Genomic DNA, 13,203 nt, shown 5'->3' with positions numbered 1-13,203 from the left:
CTGGGATCGAGCCCCGCATCGGGCTCCTCTGCTCAGCAGGAAGCCTGCTTCTCCCTCTCCCACTCCCCCTACTTGTGTTCCTCTCTCGCTGTGTCTCTGTCAAATAAATAAATAAAATCCTAAAAAATAAAAAAAAAACATATTAAGAAAAGAGTTTAAATTTAAAGAACAAGTTCATGCCACCCCCAAAATGTTGTTTGTTTGTTTTTCTGGTTACCAAGAAAACAGATTCAGGAATTTCTGAAAGTAGGGAGATTCACCCAAATTTATGTGCAGGACTCAAAGGGCTTTGAGTTTGGTTTCATTAGTGTCCGTAATTTTCAACCATGAGCTTTACCCACCTGCAGAGCTGACCTTGAAATTTTGTTGGTGACAACATTTCCCACGAGATTTCAAGGCCAGCTACCCTGTCAACCGGACTCCTGGTCAGCATGGTCTCGCCGACCTGCTTGGAGTGAATTTTGATCAGGAACCAGAAATTATCAAATGTTTAATGAAAAATCTCTAAAGAGACTTTAGCCATGTCTTGGCTCTTTTCTTGGCCAAGAAAGATTATTCCTTTGACTCGGCCAAGACACAAATATTCTCTTAATATCTTTGGTATCCTAGGTTTAGTCTATATAAAATATTCCTGAACATTAAGACTTTCGGTGGAAGCTGTCGGAAAATCATATTAACATCCCTATGTCTGCCGACTTACAAGCCGGATCACATTGAATAGGTGAGTCAAATACTTTCCAACAGGTTCACCCCAAAGATTGTATTCACTAAGTTGACTTGAAATCAGTTGTTTGGAGTGAAGAATGTATTTTCCCATAAAACCAGTTATTCCTAAGGTAATCAACTCACCGTGGTTACTGAGGACTTTTCTAGTTTTAGCTCTGATGGTTCAACATCCCAGAAACGCCCTGTCTGGAAAACCAACAGTCCTGGCAAACCAAGACAGCAGGTCACCCTATTTTTTTTGGATGGTTATGTTTCAGGTTCATTCACAGAAGCCTGTTTAACCCTTGGTCTGGCTGAAATTTAGTCCTGATGGTGAATAAGTTCTGAATAATAGACAAGATGAGACAAGGTGCTGTGGCGTGTCGGAGACATTTCAGGGCTGAATAGGAAAAGACAGGACCAGGATTTTGCAGTACGGGACAGCAGCCTGCTTCTCAGGGTGGTGCTAGGACAGGGCTGCTTGATAAAGGACGTCTGTCTCCACAGGAGATCTTCCAGATACGGTGCGGAGGGGCCGCCGCCCACAAGGGGACGAGGGCCAGGGAACTCTCAGGGGAGAGGGGAATTGGAGAGGGGGCTATGTGTCTAGGCAATGTCACTCAGCAGCGAGGTGGGGAGGCTCGGATTCAGAGCCCTGAAAGGCAGCAGCAGTTTGGGGTCTTATATAACCATGGGGTTTATCTTATGCATGGCTAGCTGTTGCTGGGTGCAGTTCATGAGGAATGAAGAGCTGGCAGGCTCTAGATCCTAAAACTATGCTTATTGGGGCTATATTTAAAGCAGTTAGATGTGTAAGAATTTGAGGTTGTTGTCAGCAGGCTTTGGGCTAACAGCCCAATATACCGAGCTCATCTTTGCATCCAAACTTCTAACCGTGGGTATCGGAACACATATCACTCCTGCTGCAGCCTTGATAGTGAGAACAAAAAGTCTCCTCTGCAGATGGCCTTCTGCCTCCCCCCTCCTCCCATCCTTGTGCTTCCTTCTTCAAATGCCGGTGCATGGCTCTCAGGACCTGGAGAGAAAGATCCAACAGGAAAGGGATGGCAGAGATGGGGAACCGGCAGGAGAGTTACTGGTGGATCAGGAGCGCTGAGACGAAATAATGGGACAGGTGTGGACAGGATGTAAGGAACATAAGTGTTGATCTAGGGCGTGAGAGGAACTGTCATGGGACCTGCAAGTCCGAATCTGCCTGCACCCTAGGGATGAACATTGTAAACAGCTGTTATCTTTATCCAGACTGTCCCCTGCTCTACCACTTTTTTAATTTGCAGGAATACCCCACTCTATGAGGTGTCCGTGGCACGTGGTACCCCCTCCCTCACTGAGGAACGTCGGGGTGGGGTCTTCCTGTCTCATGGCCCTTACAAATCCAGGGGCACGGGATGCCCCCTGGCCCGTCAGATGGCCAGGAACCCAAGAGGAAGTGCAGTTAGACTCCTTCCCCGTGGCGGTGTTCTCCCATGTGCTATTGTTCGCTCCGGCGGTGTCCCCTGAGAGGTGTCAGCAGAGCCCTGAGCACACCGTTCCTGGAGCCTGATCGTCACTGTGGCTCCGGCCAGTCAGCCTCACACTGGATCATGCCTGATTTCTAAGGCTGATCCTCCAGCCTCCGTGGTGAGTTTGTCAACAGCTATCCTTAAATAAGTTGGGGTCATTTCTGTTGTTTACAGTCAAGAAACCTGATCAATACCAAAGCCATGGCCTCATTTCCATCCAGAAGTTGTAGATTTCTATGTCTCCAGGCTAGTCCAGATCTGTCCTTAAAGTCTTAAAACATAGATCAAGTACATTTTTCCCCCCTAAAAGACAAATTCTTTCCAAGATTATCAGTCCTCAAAAAGTAACGCACAATTTCCATTACAGTAAGCAAATAGGATATGTATCAAGCTCGTCTTCTGATGGATAGGAAAAAGATCGCTAATTAGCAAATGTGAAAACATTTTTATTGACCAGTAATTTGAGAAAAGCAAAATAGTTGACATTGTTTTCAATTATTGTCACAGCCAGATGCCTATAAAATTCATATAACTGGTGGGAGTGACACTGTTAATGACTCTTTGGATATGTACAAATCCAGTCACACATTTCAGAATTTGCAGAGGCAAATCAATTTAATATGCTTTATTCACTTTCTGGGTTGGGCATTGGGTTATATCTCATTTGAATAAAACATCAGATGGGCTCTAATTTGCGTTTTTGCCCACGACATCCTTTCCAATTCTGCCTCCTTCACATCATTATTTAGCATTGTGATTGTGTCAGTCATTTCTTAGACAGGACATTAATCACATTCATTATCAGCTGAACGATTTGATTCAAAGCGCAATAATAAATCACTCTCAACCTAGACAATTGAATATCAGACTCTTTTAACTGTGGTCTGCCTAGGTTGGCTAAAAGAACGTTGGTCCCAGCTATGCTAACTGCTCCTCCTGTCCAGGGAACAGCATCTCAGAAGCACTGTAAAAAGGGGCTCTACACTCTCTCTACCGTTGGACTAGAATCTATGGAGGATTATGCATGTATCTCATTCGGTGAGAGGATGTGGATGATTTGTTCTCCTGGTGAACAGCTTATATATGATCTTTGAAACAAAAATCTACAGAAATGTGTGTCAGGGTCAAAGGCAAAGAGAGGCCTTGAAACTGTGGGTCAGTTTGAAGCCCAAATCGTAGGGAATTCACTGTTGAACCAGGAGTTCAAACAATAGAGAAGTACAATTCAGTGACCAACCTGTCTTCCCTCAAATCCTCCTTCCTTGAAGTAAGAGAATGTTAAATATATATTTATTTAATTTGTATATATTTAATATATATTTTATAATTTCTATTTGTGTATTTAATATATATGGTGCCCAAATGTGAAGAAAGCTGTACCCCACAGGCCTCTAGCAATCATCCAAGCACTGGAAAGGAGTTGCTCTCCCCAACCTAGTGCAGAGCCCCCTGGAACCCTTCCTCTTGGACTGTCTTTCCAGCGCCCTCTACCTCTACTGATGAAGCTTAACATTGTGCCCGAAGAAGGAAGAACAATTAAAGGGAACCGGTCACTTTTTCATAGATAAGGCAACAAAGTGCGAATTTGAAGTTAAGAGGCAATAAATTGATAACTGTTGGGGCGCCTGGGTGGCTCAGTTGGTTAAGCATCTGACTCTTGTTCTCAGCTCAGGTCATGATTTCAGGGTCATGGGATCGGGATGGAGCCCCGTGTCAGGCTCTGCATTCAGTATGGAGTCTGCTTGTCCCTCTCCCTCTGCTCCTCCCCTAGTTCATGCTCACTCTCACTCTCTCTCTCTCCAATAAATAAATAAAAATCTTTTTAAAAAATTAATAACTGCCATATCACTGTATATACTGCTCTGACCATTTAAGTCTAACTATTGGATTGGAAAAAAAAAAAAAAACCCTAAGGCTTAAAATAACAGCCATATGATTTTCTCTCATGGGTCTGTGAGTTAATGGGGCCAGCTGGGCCGTTCTCAATTTCTACATGATGACATCTGGGACTGTGGTCATCTGGAGGCTCAAATGGGCTAGAATAGCCGAGGTAGTTTGCTTATACATCTTACATCATGCAGAGATGACTGGAAGGCTGGGCTCCGTTGAAGTGCTGGAAAAGCTGAGTCTCTGTCTCCATGCAATCTTAGACCTTCTTCATCTCCATGTGCCTTCTCTATGTGGTCACTCCACATGGTCTCTTTAATAGGTCTTTTTAGCATGACTTCTTAAATTATGGTCTGAGAATGGAAAGAGCTTTGGGACATAGTCTTGAGCTCCCCATCACTCCCAGGGCTTAAAGAAGGTTGAATATTTATTGCTGGAGATATTAAAGAAGAGATTCAAACATCAGCCAGCTGGCCAGACTGAATGACCTTTCAAGTGCCCTTCCAAAGCTGAGATTCAAGATTTCTAAGACTTGACTCCTAACATCCTTCATGGGACTATGACAGCTCCATCTTCCCAATTCCCCTGCTAATGATTTCATTGGACTGTCTAATCCTGGCAGAGGGAATGGTGCCTGCTAATTGGTAATTGGTTTGCATAAACTAGAATAAGCCATATTTGAATCATGCATGTATCTGCAGAAATTGAAAATAATTGACCAAACCATAAGCGATGTTGTTAAACTTCATATTTGGTGAATATGTAAAACAATTTGCATTGCATTCTCACTTCTTAAGCCACATTTAATATACCCATGGAAATTCATCATTTTGCAGTATTTCTACATGCATGATTCCTTTCCAATGGACACATCTTTGCCTTTAATCTTCTAGGAACTGAGGTGACTGACTTGAGCAAACCATTTGAGAGTTCATAATTTTGTTTTATGTTTATCCATGTGAAACTGTCTTCACTAAGGACAGTAAGTAAATGACATCTGTTTGCATTGAGAATATAGTTTTCTTTATGTCTGGTCTACTATCGAGTCTGGGTTCAACCTAAGAGATTATTAATTTCTTTGCATAGGAAAAGAATATGTCCAGCTTGCTGCTAGAAAAATACTCTTCCAAATTTTACTGTATTGTTCCAGTCTTTTATGAAAATTGTGCACTTGTGTTCTGCTGGGTGTCAATGTAAAATTAGTTTGGCCTTCTTCTCCCTCTGCAACTTGACCTTTTTGGTGGGAGACCTTGGTTTGTCGCGCAGAGCGGTCTGTTCAAGCTTTGGCCGCTAGGTGGTGCACTCAGTAAACATTATCTCCACCTTCTCGGACCGCTTGCAAGCTCACCTTGTACTCTTGAAATGCCCATTTTATATCTTGTGCCAAAGGGCCAGTTTCGTTCACTATGAATAATTATATTTATCTTACCATTTAAGTCACATCGGACTATATTTTCTTTCATTCTGATATATAATCTTCTAATTCATCCATGTGGTCATAGAATGAAATTGAGCTGCTTAAAATGAGTTCCTTGTCAGTGGAGGTATGCAAGCAAAGGCAGGAGAGGCATTTGGTGAAGACAAGTTGGAAACACGATGACACTTTATCTCTAAGTACTTTTAGATGTATTTTCTGGAAACAAGGGCGTTCTTTTGTCTAACCAGAGTGCAATGACCAATACTTTGTCTGACCCAGCAGACCATAGCCTGAGGGCCGGATCATTTCCACCATATTGTAGGGCCTGTTGTAGCTACGGATGTTTTTAAATAATTGAGAACTATTTAACAAGTGAAAATTACATGAAATTCAAATTTTAGTGCTACAAAACCGAGTTGAGTAGTTGTGACAGAGACTTCTGAGGGGCTCTCACTGCTGGCCCACAGAGCCCCAGATATCTACTCCCTAGTCCTTCCCAAAGACAGTTAGCAGACCCCTGATCTAATCTGCAAACATTATTCAAATCTTGCCAGTTATCTCACTAGCGTGCTTTACCAGGCCTTGAATCCAACCTTGTTATTTAATTTCTGGAGGCCTCAGTCTCCCTTGTGAAATTAAGATGATGATGGTCCCTTCCCATTAGGTTCTTGTGAAGATTGAGTAGATTTAGTAATGAATCAATTGGAACAATGTTAGGCATAAAATAAGTACCCACTAAGTATTGACTACTCTCATTATATCAATCTTAGTTTGCTTTTCATTTTTTAAAGAAAAGTAAGAGAAGGCATCAGGAAATTCTACCCCTTTTCACAGAATGGGGGGTGCACCTGGTTGGGGTGTCCGCGCTCTGGGGTGTGTGTGCCACCCTACCAAGGACTGCAAAGTCCTGCATAACTCCCACATCCCCTCCTCTTAGAAGCTAAGAGACATTTGGCTCCTGTCTTGTGTCTGGTGTGTAGCTGAGAAGCCCAAAGGAGGTGTCGGCTATTTAAATGCAAAGGATTAATTTCATAGGTTGTAAGTGCAAGCCTAAAGAATTTCATCAGGTAGCCAAACCAACTGATGGTCCAAAGAAGAATTCTAACTCTAACTTGTGTGACTATCAAAATGGCAGAAATTACCTCCACCCCTCTCTCCCCACCTCTGCCTCAAGCAATGGAAGCAGGAGAGTGAGGTTCTTGTCTCAGGGAGTGGGAGAATGAATCTCGTGGACAAAGGAGAGTGAGCAAGGCGATGGAGTTTTATTAAGCAAGGATACAGAGAAAGCTCTCAGGAGTGAGAAGGGGTCCCGACCAGTTGCCAATGAGGGCTTTTCATGGGCGCTCTTTTATTTAGAACTGGCCCAGAAACTTGTGGCCTTACAATTCCCATGACGTTTTTTTTGTTGAGTAAGGATTCATGAATTGTTAACTTCTCCTTTGAGGCCTGCTCGTTTTTTATTTTCTGTGGTCACAACGTAATTATTAGGAAAACACTTGAACCCTTGGCCTGCAGTTGGGACAGGGTAGTCTGGTTTTTCTTCCTCATCTTTGTTTTTGTTCTCTCTTAGCATCTGCATACCTGAAATACCCTCCGATCCTAGTCAGGGGCCCCCTACCTCTCCCTGTCTAGACCTTAACCCCTTTCCAACTCAAATTCAGCCGCGTTTGCCAGGGCAATAGCTGCCCAAGAAGGGATGACAATGTTCCATTTTAATGGCAGGTAGGTCTTTATGTAAGAGTTGTAGGATTACAAAAAAAAAAAAAAAAAAGGCTATAGAGGATTTAATACAACAAATCCCAAGCAGACCCTGTGCTGAGAGTGCAGAGCCCGAGACAAGGCTTGATCTCAGGACCCTGAGACCATGACCCGAACCGAAATCAAGAATTGGACACCCAACCAACTGAGCCACCCAGGCGTCTCTAAAACCATCTATATTTGGGAAGAACACTGCCTTTGACAATAAGAACAAATGTAACATTAATTAAATAACAGCAGTTAAACTAAAAAGAGGGGAATCGAAATTATTTCTAAAGAGAGAAATCACAGTCAGGTGATTGTAGATGTTCAGGGTCACCTGTTGCACACCTGATGAAACCCGCAGGTGCCCCAGATCCTGGCCCTCACTGCTTAGCTCTCTCCCTTCCTCGGGGGCCTGATGATCCAGGAGATTCTCTGACACCGGGGCCTCTGCCCTTGGCTGCATGTGGAACAGCAGGGAGCTGGAATCTAAACTCGGCTTCAGCCAGTTTTTGTCTTTTTGAACCATTTTCTTTGCTTAGTTCATTGAGCTTTCTCAGTCGACAGAGCTGTCCTCCAACCAGGAGGCAGGACGTGGTTCTTTCCAATTCCTTCTCCGAGTCTTCTGCCATCTGCCAGTAGGGGGCACACTTCTGATGGCGGTGGCTGATGTTTTCACTCGTGGTGGAAAGTTTCTCCATTCCCAGTGGTTACTCCTTCCCCAATTGGTTTTCTGCCAAGTCACGTTACATTCTTGAGGTAGTTCAAGCAGTATTTCAAGTTTTAGCAGAAGCTCTTGAATCTCACTTCCAAGCTGTGAATGTTGACCCTGTAAACATGCTTGCCCAGACTGCTGGCTTTTTCTTTGATCTCTAGGCTCTTTATTCTGTCGGCTTTCTTCACGTAATTCTTCAGTATGTCCTTGTTTTTCTCTATCAAGCCTTTTAAGTAAACAGCATCAGATGAGTTTCTTCACATTAACTTCTGCTTCATAGACCAGGTGACCTCCATTTCCTGATTTATTCTTTCTGTCTACTGTCAAGTTGCCATCACGTAATGTTTTCTGGAAAGAACAGGCAAACTTTCCATCTTTAGTGCAGTTTTGGGTATTTGACGTGTGCTCATCATTTACCCCCTTGCTTCCTCCTCAAACATCTGCTTCTGTCCCTTCAGTTCCTGCACTGCCCCTTCTCGGAGCTTCCCTGCTTGGGAAAGCAGTTTCGGGCTTTCCTGAAAATGAGTGTTTTCAGCCAGAGCATCCACAATTTCCCTCAGAAGTTGTTCTGCGTTCTTCTGAGATGCTTGTAAGACCTTGTCAACATCAGTCACTAGGGAGCGGCAGGACTGTGATGCATTTTCAAGTGGTTTTTCTGTCCTTGAAGTCAAGCAGTCAGCACTGCATGCAATGAGAGCTTAGGGGGGTTGCTTTTGTCTTCTATTGAGACAAGGTCTACCCTATCCTCAAGTGAAGATGCTAACCTGCTGGGATATTTACTAACTGCTGCCAAACTCAGTGTGCGTGATTCAGAGGACTGGCCCCCTCCTTGGATGACTCGGGGGGCTCCAGCAGCCTCTCGTGGACTTTTCAGTATCCTTCAAACAGAGCAGAGAATCTCTTACTAGCTCTTTTCTCTCCTTAAAGTGGGTTGGTTCTTTTCTGGAACAACAATTAGGGCAGCTTATACCAGAGTCTCCGAGAGAGACCCGAGGACACTTAGACCTGGCCCAAGCATTCCTACGCCAGCACAGGGCACTGAGCAGCGCCCCAGGACTGACTGGGAGATGTCACTTGGCCTTTGTCAGGCCCCACATGACTCCAAAGGGGCTGCTGCTCTGTCTCGGGTTGCCAGTATCCTGTGGGCCACGACTGACCCAAATGCCTGGTAGACAGGAGAGGCCATCAGGGGGCTGGAGGTCAGGTTCTATTAAATGGTGCTCTCTGATTTGGGTCTGCTTCCTGCACAAACAGAAAGTGATATTCTTTGTCCACGGCCATTTGCACACGTGGAAAACACTGATTGCAGCCAGAGGAAACCAGCTGTGAGCTCTGAGCACTCCAGACCTGACCTAACACTGCAGGACGCTGGAGAGGTCAAAGTGGTGCCATGTCATTAACCATTCTTGGCCCACGAGAAGGCCAGGGCATAATAACAGGGCTTGTGGCAGTAGACTCCTGGCACCACACCCCCGGGTGAGGCTTAGTCTCCTGGGTTCAAGTTTCCTTTGGCAGCAGGGACACCTGACCCTGCCTACAAAGCTTCCCACCTGGTTTTTGTTCGGTCAGTCCAGGTGGGTAGGGGCAGAGCCCTGAAAGGCCTCAACAGAGGTGGTAACTAACAGCCCTGGATTTCAGTATCAGAATGGCTGTGCGTCAACAGTGGGTGAATTTTCAGTGGGGCCAGTGTGCCCCTTTCCATCCATGTATTTCTGGATCAGGGAGGGTCTCCTCCACTGGAGACTTGAGCCAGGCTACTTCTATCAAGTGACTGTACCATCTTTAGTTCATGGCTCCCAAGGTTGTCCCCCAGTTTTTCTCCACTCCATGAAGTGCCCCTGGAGAGGGAACAGGTTCTTGTTTTGGTTACACTTGCCGCCATTTACTTCTTTAAGCAGCATCGGACTCTCCTGGTATCCCACCTGGGACTCTGCCATGAGTGACTTGCCCCTAGTACCTTTACTGGAGGGAAGCTAGAGGACCGTGAGTGGACCAGGATCCCACCTGGTCCTTGTCTTCATGAGGATGGACCTATTCACTACACCGGATTCCTGCCCTCACCAAGGTACTTGTTCATAATACAGTTGGGAGGCCCTAGTCCAGACCCAGTGATCAGAGTCTCTAGGAAGAAGGGCCTGGAAACCTTCACTTTGAATCAACACAGCTGGTGACTCTTATGGTCAATGGATTAGTCCACCTCAACATTATCATGCTTTTTTTAGAGGTCAAGTTCTTTATGATGACTGTGGTTGCTAATGCTGAATGCTCCTTTTGGAACACCCTTTTGAGAATCTTCACATGGAAAAGAAATTCCTGTTCTTCGTAGCTTAGATATTGCTTCCTCTGTGACACCTTCACCACTACACTTTGCCCTCTGTTTTCCCTGCCCACCATATACCCAACACACCCTAGCTTGCCCCCTGAGCACTCCATTCATCTGTCATGGCCTTAATATATTGACTTCTCTACATATGTCTCTCACCTACCATCCCAGGTTGAGTTCCTCAAAGAGATGAATGTTGTTTTTAACCCTCAGAACTGGGCCATGTGCGTGGTATCTGCTGTGCCTTTACTAAAATATCACTTGAATGAACATGGTCTAAAATGTAACAACTTCATAATCAGCAAATTAAACATTACTTAATAGGCTGTTATTTATGCTTCCCGCAGATACGGATTTCTATCTTTTTTAAAAGAAGCAATTCATTAATCTTCAGTATTCAATTTTACCAACACATGAACGGCATAAGAGAACAGCTATGTACATTTCAGGGCAATTTGACTGATTAACTGCAATTTCTGTTAGAAGCCATCATGTCATGTGAAATGGTCTACAGTACCACAAACAATCTTTAATGAAGACTTTTTACGCATTTATGTTGACTTCTTTCTCATTTTATCTGGGCAGTAATTTTACAAGGAACATGAGGATTTTGTACAAGTTATACATAATGGGTTTTCTCCCCCTATAGGTGATAATAAAGAACCCACTTGCAAGAGAGGGCACAGCTGTCCTGGACGTCAAAAAAAAAAAATCTGTCCCTGAGCTGAACACAACAACAAACACAAACACCCGAAACCCCACAGCTTCTCTTTCACACCCATACGCCTGAGTCATCGCCGTGTGGTTTTACTTGGATGCAGGCATCCAAGACATGTTCATGATGCTGAAGGGTTGGTGGTACTTACATAAATTAATCCAGAATACGTAATTGGCCAAGCCTGATTCATCTTTCACAGCTCTGCCAGGAGAAAAATGTGCATGAATTTTGAAAGAAGTGTGTGCACTGCTTTTTCTGAGCCTCTGAAATTCTCCTTTGAAATAGCAAAAGTCTCTTATTTCCTTTTTTTTTTTAAGATTTTATTTATTTGAGAGAGAATGAGAGAGAGAGAGAACATGGTGGGGAGGGTCAGAGGAAGAAGCCGACTCCCTGCTGAGCAGGGAGCCTGATGTTGGACTTGATCCTGGGACTCCAGGATCATGACCTGAGCCGAAGGCATTCGTCCAACCAACTGAGCCACCCAGGCGCCCCATCATTTCCTTATCTATCAATTTGGTTTACATGCTTCAGTGTGCTTTCCAAGCACAAAGCCATCCTTGGATTTGTTCTCAAGCTCAGGTGGCAATGGAATAAACTTTTGCAGGAAAAATGAAAAACAAAACCCCCCACCAAAGCTGCTAAAAGTCTCTCAAATGCTCTAGGAAGCAAATTTAGCAATTAAAAAACAAGAGTAAAACTCGTCCTCAGGTTATTCACTTATGCGCTGTGGCTTTGTTGGACATAAGTAAAACAAAATCTGATTTGGAGACAGTCCAAGATTAGGACAGAAATTAATTTCACAGTGAAGCTACAAGTTTCAGTTTCAAGCGAATATTTGTCATCAGAATGAATGATAATCTTTCCAGGGACTTTATTTCTAATATGTTGGATTTTTTACTATGACTTTGAGCTCTCTTTCTGCAGATGGGGAATGAATGTTTGCTTACTTCCCTGTCAGGGTGGGGAGAGTCCAGGCAATCGAGGGGGGCTCAAGGGGCCTGCAAAACTCCATGTTTACTGTTCATATTTTCTTTATCACTTCTTATGTAGGTAAAAATGGTTTTTTTCCTGAGTTACCATGGAAAGATTTCCCACTAAAGTTTTTCCCATATTTTTTTAGCGACCTCTCTTCCCATCCCGAAATATAGATTCAAACAATATAGAAGCATGGAAAACCCAAGAAGTATGACAAATCTAATGTAATTTTACAATGATGGTGGAGGCAGGCTTGATGGTGAAAGAGGATGGTCCAAATTCGTGAAAAAAGTTTAATTACACTCTAAAAGAATGTTCTATCACTTTAAAGAACAGAGAATACTTCCCTTAACCCATTTAATTTTTTTTCTCTTATCCCATTTTAAAACAGGATTAATAAAAAAACCTGGGGTGCCTGGGTGGCTCAGTCATTAAGCGTCTGCCTTCGGCTCAGGTCCTGAGATCGAGCCCCGTATAGGGCTCCCTGCTCGGTGGGAAGCCCACTTCTCTCTCTCCCACTCCCTCTGCTTGTATTCATGCTCTCGCTGTGTCTCTCTCTGTCAAATAAATAAATAAAATCTTTAAAAAATTTAAAAAAAAATCCAAACCCAAAACCTGCTCCTATTGGTGACAATACTTATGGGTTCTGTTCCTTTAACGGAGTGGCCTCTGCATGCAGTCCTAAAACAGCCTACTACAGGTCCTATTTTGCTACTAGCAAGTATTTTTGTATCTAAACCTTTTTTATTTAAATGACTAATTTAGTACCATGCAATAATTTGGACATGCCTGTTAATTAACTATTACAGAACTCTGTGCCCACAGTTACAAATTAGGCACACATTTTTTCTAGATTACACATCTGAGAATTCTCTTCTGGGTATTTTGACTAAGTTGTTCTTCAGGAGGGAAAAAAGATGCATAGTGGGTTGCTCAGAACATTGAGGGTGAATTTATAGACCAAATCTTCTACTTTTTTTTTAAGATTTTATTTATTTGCGAGAGAGCGTGCACACGCACACTTGAGAAAGAACATGAGCGGGGGAGGGGCAGAGGGAGAAGAAGACTCCCCGCCGAGCAGGGAGCCCAATGCGAGGACTCGATCCCAGGACCCCGAGATCATGACCTGAGCCAAAGGCAGACGCTTAACTGACTGAGCTACGCAGATGTCCTGTGTGAACTAATTCTTGATGTTAAAGT

The sequence above is a fragment of the Phoca vitulina genome, unplaced genomic scaffold (assembly GCF_004348235.1).
Source record: "Phoca vitulina isolate PV1807 unplaced genomic scaffold, GSC_HSeal_1.0 scaffold37, whole genome shotgun sequence".
In the NCBI taxonomy this organism is placed as follows: domain Eukaryota; kingdom Metazoa; phylum Chordata; class Mammalia; order Carnivora; family Phocidae; genus Phoca; species Phoca vitulina.
The sequence above is the reverse complement of the archived record's forward strand: the minus strand, read 5'-3'. Positions refer to the sequence as shown.